Source organism: Sinocyclocheilus anshuiensis, unplaced genomic scaffold (assembly GCF_001515605.1).
Source record: "Sinocyclocheilus anshuiensis isolate Anshui unplaced genomic scaffold, SAMN03320099.WGS_v1.1 scaffold235, whole genome shotgun sequence".
In the NCBI taxonomy this organism is placed as follows: domain Eukaryota; kingdom Metazoa; phylum Chordata; class Actinopteri; order Cypriniformes; family Cyprinidae; genus Sinocyclocheilus; species Sinocyclocheilus anshuiensis.
The window spans coordinates 752,684-762,360 of record NW_015552562.1 but is presented as its reverse complement, the minus strand read 5'-3'; the positions used below and the strand labels follow the sequence as shown (position 1 = coordinate 762,360).

Sequence of the window (9,677 nt, the reverse complement as noted above, 5' to 3'; positions counted from 1 at the left end):
TACGTTACCCTTAAACATTGAAAAGATATTAGGATATTACGACAACATTACTCTTAGAACATTGCAAATTCATTATTATTTTTTTCATGAATATGACAACCTGATGGAGGATGCGCTCAGTCATTCAGGCAGTCTTTCTCTCTCTCTCGCGCGCGTGCTGTTTAGGCATGTTTTGTGCCGTTGATCGTCGTCATCATCCTTAATAAAAAAAAAAAAAACATTTCTTCATGCTGGGGTGTCGGTGGTGAATCCAGTGGAGAGAAATCCTCAACAACTAACTGCAAACTGGCATTCAGATCTGCCTCCATTTTGTTAGCAACGCCCCAACTTCCAACGATCCAATCAATTCCCGAAGGATGAAATCAAGTCCCGCCCTCTCATTTCAGATGCCGTTTCACTCGGATATACATCACAGCAGAGAAGAAAAGACAATCGCAACTTCCGTTTCATGCCGACTTTAAGGTTAATATTTATCTGTTTTTTCCAGGGGGACTACTATTGGCCATCATCTGGTATCTACATACCCAATTTTTTACTGCTCCTTGGTTGCTAGATGCACCAGGGACCTGATTATAGCACTTAAAACCTGGAAAAGTTAGATTTTCATGATATGTCACCTTCAAAGTCAGCTTCTCAATAGCACCAGTACTGCACAACCAACACAATGAAATGTAGTTGTTGCTGTCATGTAGCAATCTCTTTTCCTGGCTTTTGGGAAAGTGTCAACAAAGAGCTAAATGTCCGGGACTAATCTTGAGATGGTACGGGTTCAGGATTCAAACTCTTGTAACCTCTACCATTCCCATCATGATTAATGCACTAATGTGATTAATGATGAGTGATGCACTAATGTGATGCAGTGGCAAAAGAAGCCAATTCAGTTACTGATAAAAAAAAAAAATTTTTAAATTGTTGTTCTTAATAAACATTCAAATCAATAACAGTTTTCTTTTAGTTATGTATTATATTTTTCCCAGTGAATCTGTAATGCTACACGAGTTTATTCTTTTTTGTACCTTTGTGCCATAGCTCTTAAATCTCATTTGCACAGCTGTGTCAGTGATGTCAGCGATGCAAAATGCCCAAATAACCAAAAGTTTAAATATATGCAAATAGTAATGAGATTTGAGAGCGGCAGTGGAGGGAAGTTGCTTGGACTGCTTATATGGTACTTTATTATCTTTTTTTTAGCTTGATTTCCTCTGGTCCCTGTATGATTGTTTTATGGAGCAAAGTGCACAAAATATTGTGCTTTCCACAGAAGAATGTCAGTTAAGGCTGGAATAAACTACATGACTTTTAAAATCTGGACAGATTTTAAAACCCTATAGGCATCATTCATACACTTCATGACTTTGTGTGGAAACACAGAAAAATTACTGAGGATCCCACACACTAACAGACTTTAAAGTTGTTCTAAATACAATAAACTCATACAGAAACATGCACCTCATTGCTTAGAGACACATGACAACAATATGAGTTCTAAAATCGACTCAAACATGTTTGATATTCTCCAAATAGATGGAAAAAGAGTCAAAAGCTAAAAAAAAACTTGAGTCCATGCCCATCAAACACTACGCGATTTTCTGTGAAACTACAGCTGTCTAAAATCTGGCTCTGACTTACAAATTGTAATGAAAATCAAAATATAATTTGGCAAAATAATTTGAAATTATTTCACAACAGTGAAGATTTTAAAATGAAGACGTCTGTGCATTGATTACTTTCTTATGCTGATATAAATTTTTTCCCAGAATATGTTAATATGGTCAACTGTAAAACATCAGCTAGGTTTGTTCTCCTCCTGTAAACATTGCTTGCATTCCTGATTTTTCAGGCTGTTTTTCAAGAGTTGTACATGCAGCCCTCAATCCAGATGTCCAGGTGGAATACCAACCACAGCAGATTTCCCCCGAGAGCAAGACTAGCCATGTTCTTCATTTCTAATGATTGCTGAACCCAGATGTACCATCACTTGTAAAACTTTCCTGACATGAGAAATGTGCTGTTTACTAAAATGCACCTATACACACTTAACTCTGAAGTTTAGAACTCTCAGCAGTATGTGAACAGCATAGTGTATTATTATGCATAACAATTTTATTTTTACAGTTTCAATTCAACCTAACAGACAGAATTCTCAGTAGGACTTCTATGTTTTATTCTGCCCTTTGAAAACACAGAGGTTTTGCGAGGCCTTGAGGCTTACACCATGCCTGGGGTCGGAGGGGGAGCAATGGAAAGAATGTTATCTCCTGGCTGACTGAGAGCTTGCGTCTGGTTTTTTTAAGAGCTTTGTGGCACAAAGCACGTTCATAAAGCTTTGTGGAACATACTACTCCTGGCTGGCAGACTACATGCATTTACCATGCAGAAAATCACACCCAACAACATTAGAAATGGAGAAATATACTATGTGAACTCAAACAATGAACTTAAAGCAACTCCATGTATGTTTGTACATTTAAATATAAATTCAAAATGACTTCTAATAAGGTGAAAGGCCACATTCCCCCTAAACGTCTGTTCTGGGAGTATATAAATGGCAGATTGCTTTGCGCCAGCATTAAATGCATGTGTACAACTCTCTATGGCAGGGGTGCCCAAACTCGGTCCTGGAGGGCCGGTGTCCTGCAGAGTTTAGCTCCAACCCCAATTAAACACACCTGAACCAGCTAATCAAGCTCTTATAGGCATACTAGAAACTTACCAGCAGGTGTGTTGAGGCAAGTTGGAGCTAAACTCTGCAGGACACCGGCCCTCCAGGACTGAGTTTGGGCACCCCTGCTCTATGGGATCCCGTTTTCGCCAGGGATTAAAGAAAAAAAAAAGGTAATTGTGACTTTTTATTTCATAATTCTGACGTTTTTTCTTGCAATTCTAAGAAAAAAAGTCAGAATTGTGAGATAAAAAGTTGCAGTTACCTTTTTAATTTTTTTTTTCTGTGGCGGGAAACTATCTATCCACTGTAATTATGATACACTCAATTAACTGTAGGGGGCTCCAAAGTTGCAAAACTACATACACTTGCTTTAAAGGGATAGTTCACACAAAAAGAAAATCCTGTAACCATTCACTCACGCTGTTCCAAATCTATAAACCAGAACACAAAAAAACGATATTTTGAAGAATGTTGGTAACCAAACAGTTGATGGCAGCCATTGATTTCCTTAGTATGGATAAATAATACTATGGAAGTCAATGGCTACTGTCAACTGTCAGCATTTATCAAAATATCTTCTTTTGTGTTCAACAGAAGAAAGAATCTCATTTAGGTTTGAAACATCATTTTTCAATTCCCATAGTAACAAAATACAAACCTAACCTAAAATCATTATTGTCCAAAAATGGTACCAGAACAATTCAGAATTCATGTAGGGAAATGTGTCCTGACGAGTGTTAAGGAAAACAGACTTGATTCATTGTTCTCCCTTCAAATCCTGACCTCATGTGTGTGATAAGCTAACGTTAACTTTGGCAAATCCTATGTTAAATCCAAACATACTGTTTTATGCGATTGCTGTGTTTTTGTTCCTGTAGATAACTGGAGAGCTGATCTAGCAGACGACTCACTTTATTATTGTCACCACTAAGCTGCCGAGTCCCTGCAGCTGCCTGTCAATGGAAAGTTTGTCATGACGCACACTTCTCAGCAACAACTGCTCTATCGCTCTTATGACAGATTAGAGACCCCACTATAAATAGACAGAGTTTCGACAAAAAGGAAAGTCTCAAATTACCTAGAAGATCTGAAGTCAATGTTTCGCTTAATATATACCAAACAAGAGAGCCAAGAGGCCAAAGATAGATGTAGCTCTGACACACTACTGTATGCACCATATAGAGCAGTGAATACGATGAGCTCAGATCTGCCCGTTTATATTTTCTCCACTGAATATTTGACAATATGTTGTTACAATAGGCAGTGACAGAATTGTGGAAAGGTTTAAATATCCATGCTTCTCTCTTTCTAAATTTACACTTAGTGTTTAACTCATTTGTCATTAAAATGACACTGGTGATGAAATCATAACTAGCAGCCAGTATAAACCTTGTAATGTTTACATTCAGCATGTGCATCCACATACCTCACCGCTGACTATGGATCACTGCTGTTTTGACAGTTTCTCTAAACAGAATTCCTCTACACAGGCGCCGCAGCATAAATGGCTGCCCACTGCTCCGTGTGTGTGTGTGTGTACGTACTTAGGATGGGATAAATGCAAAAGCACTAATTCCTAGTATGGGTCACCATACTTGGCCACATGTCACGTCACTCATATGGCCGCTTAAAATACAATTCACTCTGTTGACCTGTGAGCCTCACATTTTTACTCCTCATTCAAATCTGCTGGATAATATGGCCATTTTACTGTCAGAATTCATTTAAATTTGAAGAGAGTTGACTTAGGGAAAGAAACTACTGCTAAATTTGCTCATTGCAATGTTTTTCTAGTTGACCAGATAGATAGTAACTATCTGTCTGTAGGGCCTATAGTCTATAATTAACGCTCAAACATCAAACTTTCCTTTTTAACCTTATTTTTTATACAAGATATTTAACTGTTTACAAACTGTGATATTAACTGTAATGCACGGTGTCCATTACTTCAATGTGTTTGAGCTACCATGTGACCTGTAACTATGGCCTCCTTATGGCATAAACATAAATTAAACATTGTCAGTGAACGTGGTTTAGCACCAAATACCCAGATCCAGACATGCATATGAAGAGTTTGGTTCCAAAATGCGATAAACGCCATTTAAAAAAAAAAAAAGAGAGAGAGTTCCCGCCAAAATCAGTATTGTATCTGGTCGGTATTTAAAAAGACAATTTTTAATTGTATGCAAAATGCGATATCCACCGTGTTATTCTGTCATGTTTTCTATTTTGTTAATATTTTTATAATAAACAATGTAAAATTATTTAATAAACAATTACTTTATTTAATAAAGACTTAATTTAGCTTTATTATATTTAGGGACATATTTATTTATTATTTTATTTTATTAAACACTTGCTCAGGAAATACAAATGTGAAAAAACATACGCCAAAAAAGAGAGACAGGGGTTCAAGGATGGCCAAACAATACGGCAATTAAAATTCAAAAGAGAGAGAAAAAAATACATTACATAGAAAGAAAGAAATGAGGGGGGAAAACAATGAACATAATATTTAGGGACATACTGTTGTATAAATAAACTATTTTATTTATTTCTTTATTTACTTAGCCTATTATTATTATTATGATTATTTTTTGCATTCGAGGAAGCTGCGGTGTGCATCAGTTTACGCAGCTGTGCACAGATTCACCAATTTCCCGCTTGTTCGTGTAAATGCATCCTGCGTTTTCGGAACGCCGCCCTGACGCTGCAGTTCCCGCCCCTCTGCTCACTCTCAGCCTATTCGACAATGAGAGCTCAGCTCATATTTGAACTGCTGCAGACAGCCAAAAACTTACCAGCGACAACGGGCTAGAATACAGAGGCAGAGCAGAGGAGCATGGGTTGTCACAACAGCAAGGTCTGTGGCCAGGTCTCCCGGAAAAAGGTAGGTCGTTTTAAAACCTTCTCAGGATGTTCACAAATAATGCAAACTCACAATGAGAGCCGCAGCAATGTCAGAGGCGAGAAATATTGCAAATACAGCACGTGCATATGTGTCTGTATTCTGGGAGCCACTCTTGTTTGGTTCTCTCAAATCACTAGTTACTTCCTCCCTAGTGCGATGCAAAAGCTCTCATAGTTTGTCGACTTGTGAAAGTTTTAATTAGAAACAGACGCCGGGTTTGAGATCTACTGTTGTTTAAAATGTGCTGCTGACATCGTTATGACAAATTAAAGGCGTGCTATCCAGCATTTAAGTTTGAGCACTTTGTGCCCGCTTTTAAATTGTTCTGCATTTCGGTCAATGACAAAATCAGGATATACGAGGTGGTAAAAAAGATGAACTCCTTTTAAATGTAATTTAAATGTAGTTTTTAGCCACGCACCCTCTTGTATAGCTTACCTGTTGGTTTCGTACGTTTTGGAAAACATTTGTATCACTATCTGTAAATGTTATAATTTAGCGGTTTTAATGAATGCATTTTGGTACACAGCTTTGTAAATATAATTAACTATAATTAATTAATTGACGAACAAAATGAACGTTTTCATAAGTGACATGTGATATGTCAAAAAAAGGAATAGGAAAATCAATAATTAATGACCTGATTATGTCTGTTTTATGTAGATTGACCCCTTAAGTATTTATGGAAACTTATTTAGGATATTTATGGAAACTTTTTTTTTAATTTAAGAATTTCAGTATTTTAATTGGACCTTTTTTATTTAGTATTATGTGTGTTTTTTTAACCTAGTTATTTTGATTGTGACTTGCATTTTTAATGTATTTTTGAATGCATTAAAGGGGAAAAAAGTGTTATGTCACTGGTTCATGTTTTTCAATATGGAATATTTTTTATACAGATATTAAATTTTTTTTTTCTCGTGCAAAGACTTTTCCTTAGGGTTATTCTGTTTTACCTGAGGAAAATGTGATGTATTTTAACTGACCTTTACACGTATGCGTGAGGGTCTGCAGAGGTCTTGTCAGCTTTATGTAGATTGTCAAACTACTTATTTAAATATTTCTGTTTTTCAAGAATTTCAGCATTTTAATTGTAATTTTCCACCTAACTCTGGGCAGTCGCACCACATAGTCATATTGAAAATGTTCATCATAGAAGAGACATATATAGCCATTAATAATTATAATAAGCCAAAAATAATAATAATTATTTTAATAAATTGCATTTGACCACATAGTCATATTGAAAATGTTCATCATAGAAGAGACATATATAGCCATTTATTTTAATAAACTGCATTTTAATGTTTTTTCAAAACCACTAGAACATCATTGGCACTTTAGATTTGACATTTTTAATGTAAATGCATGAGAAAAATCAATGCATTCCTGGGTCCTTCAAACATACAGGGAAATCTGGCTTTGATAGTAACAGGGTCAAGCTTTCATTAGCCCAGATTGCTGAAGGATTTATATTCACTAGGCTTGGATGTGACAGACACAGGGTACCGAGTTTCTCACTGCAAGTTTGAATGTGATCTATAAACAGCCAGAGTTCATTTGGTCCTGTTAATCACATAGCCATGTGTCAGTATACTTGACATGGACAACTGGAGAAGTGTGAAAATTCTCTGAAGACCAAACAGAGAAAGCCTTACACTCACTATTACAGCCTCTATTGGAGCTGCATCAAAAGCAAATAACCACATGACGGCGAAGTGCAATAAAGCCATGGGTTCATTAAAGTTACAGAACATTTGGTTCCCTGCCACAGACAGCCAGCAAATGCATAATAGCGTTTGTTGTGGATTAAACCGAATTATGAGATGCAAGCAGTTCCTGTTCTGGGTTTTTATTGCTGATTAATTTTTGAAAAGTAAGCCTAGCCTACTAAATTGTTTCACTATTAGAAAGTTGTAGACCTTTAAAATGCTATTCATAGTTTTCGGCCACATGACTGGCGTGGCGACCTGGAGGGCAAAACATCCATCGAACTGCAGCACAACCCTGTCAATTTTCCATCTGTTTCAAGCTACGAGTTTAAATCACCTCTCAAAAGAAGAAAAACAAAGTGATGTGAACAAACTGCAAGTTTTGGGCACTTGCGATCCATACAAAGCACTTGCCGCAGTATTTCAATGACTAAAAATAGTGGATAATTCTGTAAAAAAAAAAAAAATGCATAATGTGTCCTAATGTATTAAGCGATATTAAAAGATTAAATTCAGCATACACCTTACTGATTGATGCAAGCTATATAAGCAAGCGGCTGAGCCCAGAATATGAATGCATTTAGCCATATTAAGCATTTTCTTTATAATGCTTTTCAATGGAAAAATGCCTTACGTGCAAATTAAGCAAGCTGAATTTGTATTCTGGCTGCATCTTTTCTGTACATAGTTTTCATGATTAATAAGGTGTATACTGAGTTTGCTCTTTTAATATCGTTGTCTTAGTACATTAGTTCCTAATATAAACCTGATAAAAATAAGTGGCATTCAGCAGAAGAAAGCTGAATGCCCTCCAGGCGGGCGTTTCTGTACAAGTGTATATGGGCAGGATGACATAATTTGCTTTTGGTTCCTTTCAAACTGTGGATTGCGTGAAACATAAGTGTCATGTTTTGGTTGGCTTGTGTCTCACCCTGACACGTAACCGCACATGTCTTGTCATTTCTCATTTAAACAGTCTCAAGTGACAGTGAGAATCTCAGTAGTTATTAACCAGGATGATTTGACAAGGTTTGATTTTTGTTCTTGAATGAGGGTGTTGGCTCCAAAGTAGAGTTGAAGAGAAAGGAGAGAAGGGGCCATCAAGCCCCAAAAATCATGGTGATAATAGTTGAAAGTCATACTAAATGTGAAATTGTGAAATTTAACTCACTGACAGTCTTTGCTACAGCTCTCAAATCTTAAGTGAGCTGTGAAAATTTGTTTTGTTGAGAAACACATCTCTTACCTGAACTAAACAGGAGATTTTGCTCTCAAAGGAGAGATATTTTGCACCTGTGAGTGTTTTGAGGCCGCGTGTGTAGGCTATATCTCTGCAGACTTTTGGCACGTAAGCTTCAAAATGTTAAATCACCTGTGAACGCTGCCGACCTTCAGCTCCATCTTCAGATGTTCACACTAGAATGCCACATTCTTTACTCCCTATGGATGTATGACAGCATTCTTCCTGAATTTCAGGGCTTGTTAAATGTGTGGACAGCATGATAATAAACTGAACAATAAGCGTATTAATGTTTTGAGCAGGAAGACCATCCCGTTGGAGAAGTTAGAATATTTGTCTTTCATTTTGCTTAACACTGTTAACTAGAGTCTATGTACAGTACACTACTGTTCAAACGTTAGAGTCAGTAAGGGTAAGGGGGTTGAAATAAATTAATTATTTTTATTTAGCAAGGACACATTAAATTGATCAAAACTGACAGTAAAGACATTAATAATTGTACAAAATATTTCTATTTCAAGTAAACGCTGTTCTGTATATTTATCAAAAAATTCTGAAGAAATGTATCAGTTTCCACAAAAATATTAAGCCACACAACTGTTTATATAATAAGAAAGTTCTTGAGCGGCAAATCAGCATATTAGAATGATTTCTGAAGGATTGTGTGACACTGAAGATATATATATATATATATCTCAGGGCTGGGTAAAAAATATCGATATCTCGATATTAATCGATTCTCATTTTTACGGAACGATATCGATTCTTAAATCCCAAGAATCGATTAGTCTAGCCAGTTTTCAGTTAATGGACGGAACAATGAAGGGCACTTCCCATCCAATAAATCGCAATAAGCATTGTGCTTTGGTACTTTTAATATGAAACAAAGTCTCAGATTTCAACTTCTGTCTTTTTTAGTACCGACTTGGTACCGAAATACCGGGTCTTTTGACAACACTAGTCCATTGTATTGCAGTATTTAAACAATAAATGCAGGTTTGGCACTGTTTAATGTGAAGTGACAGATCGCTGGAGCGCCTCGATCAACAGACGCGGTAGAACTGATCATCTCCTCCACATTAATACCAGTTTCAGCACAAAATAAACATGACTAAACATCCTAAGTTAAGTTAGAAGAAAGAGTACAAC

The 9,677-nt window shown here is 36.5% G+C and overlaps 1 pseudogene; it reads left to right on the top strand.

The window, feature by feature from the left end:
* Positions 1-553, top strand: part of LOC107664718 (ganglioside GM2 activator-like) — a 2,821-nt pseudogene extending 2,268 nt beyond the window's left edge.
* Positions 554-9,677: the final 9,124 nt, after the last annotated feature.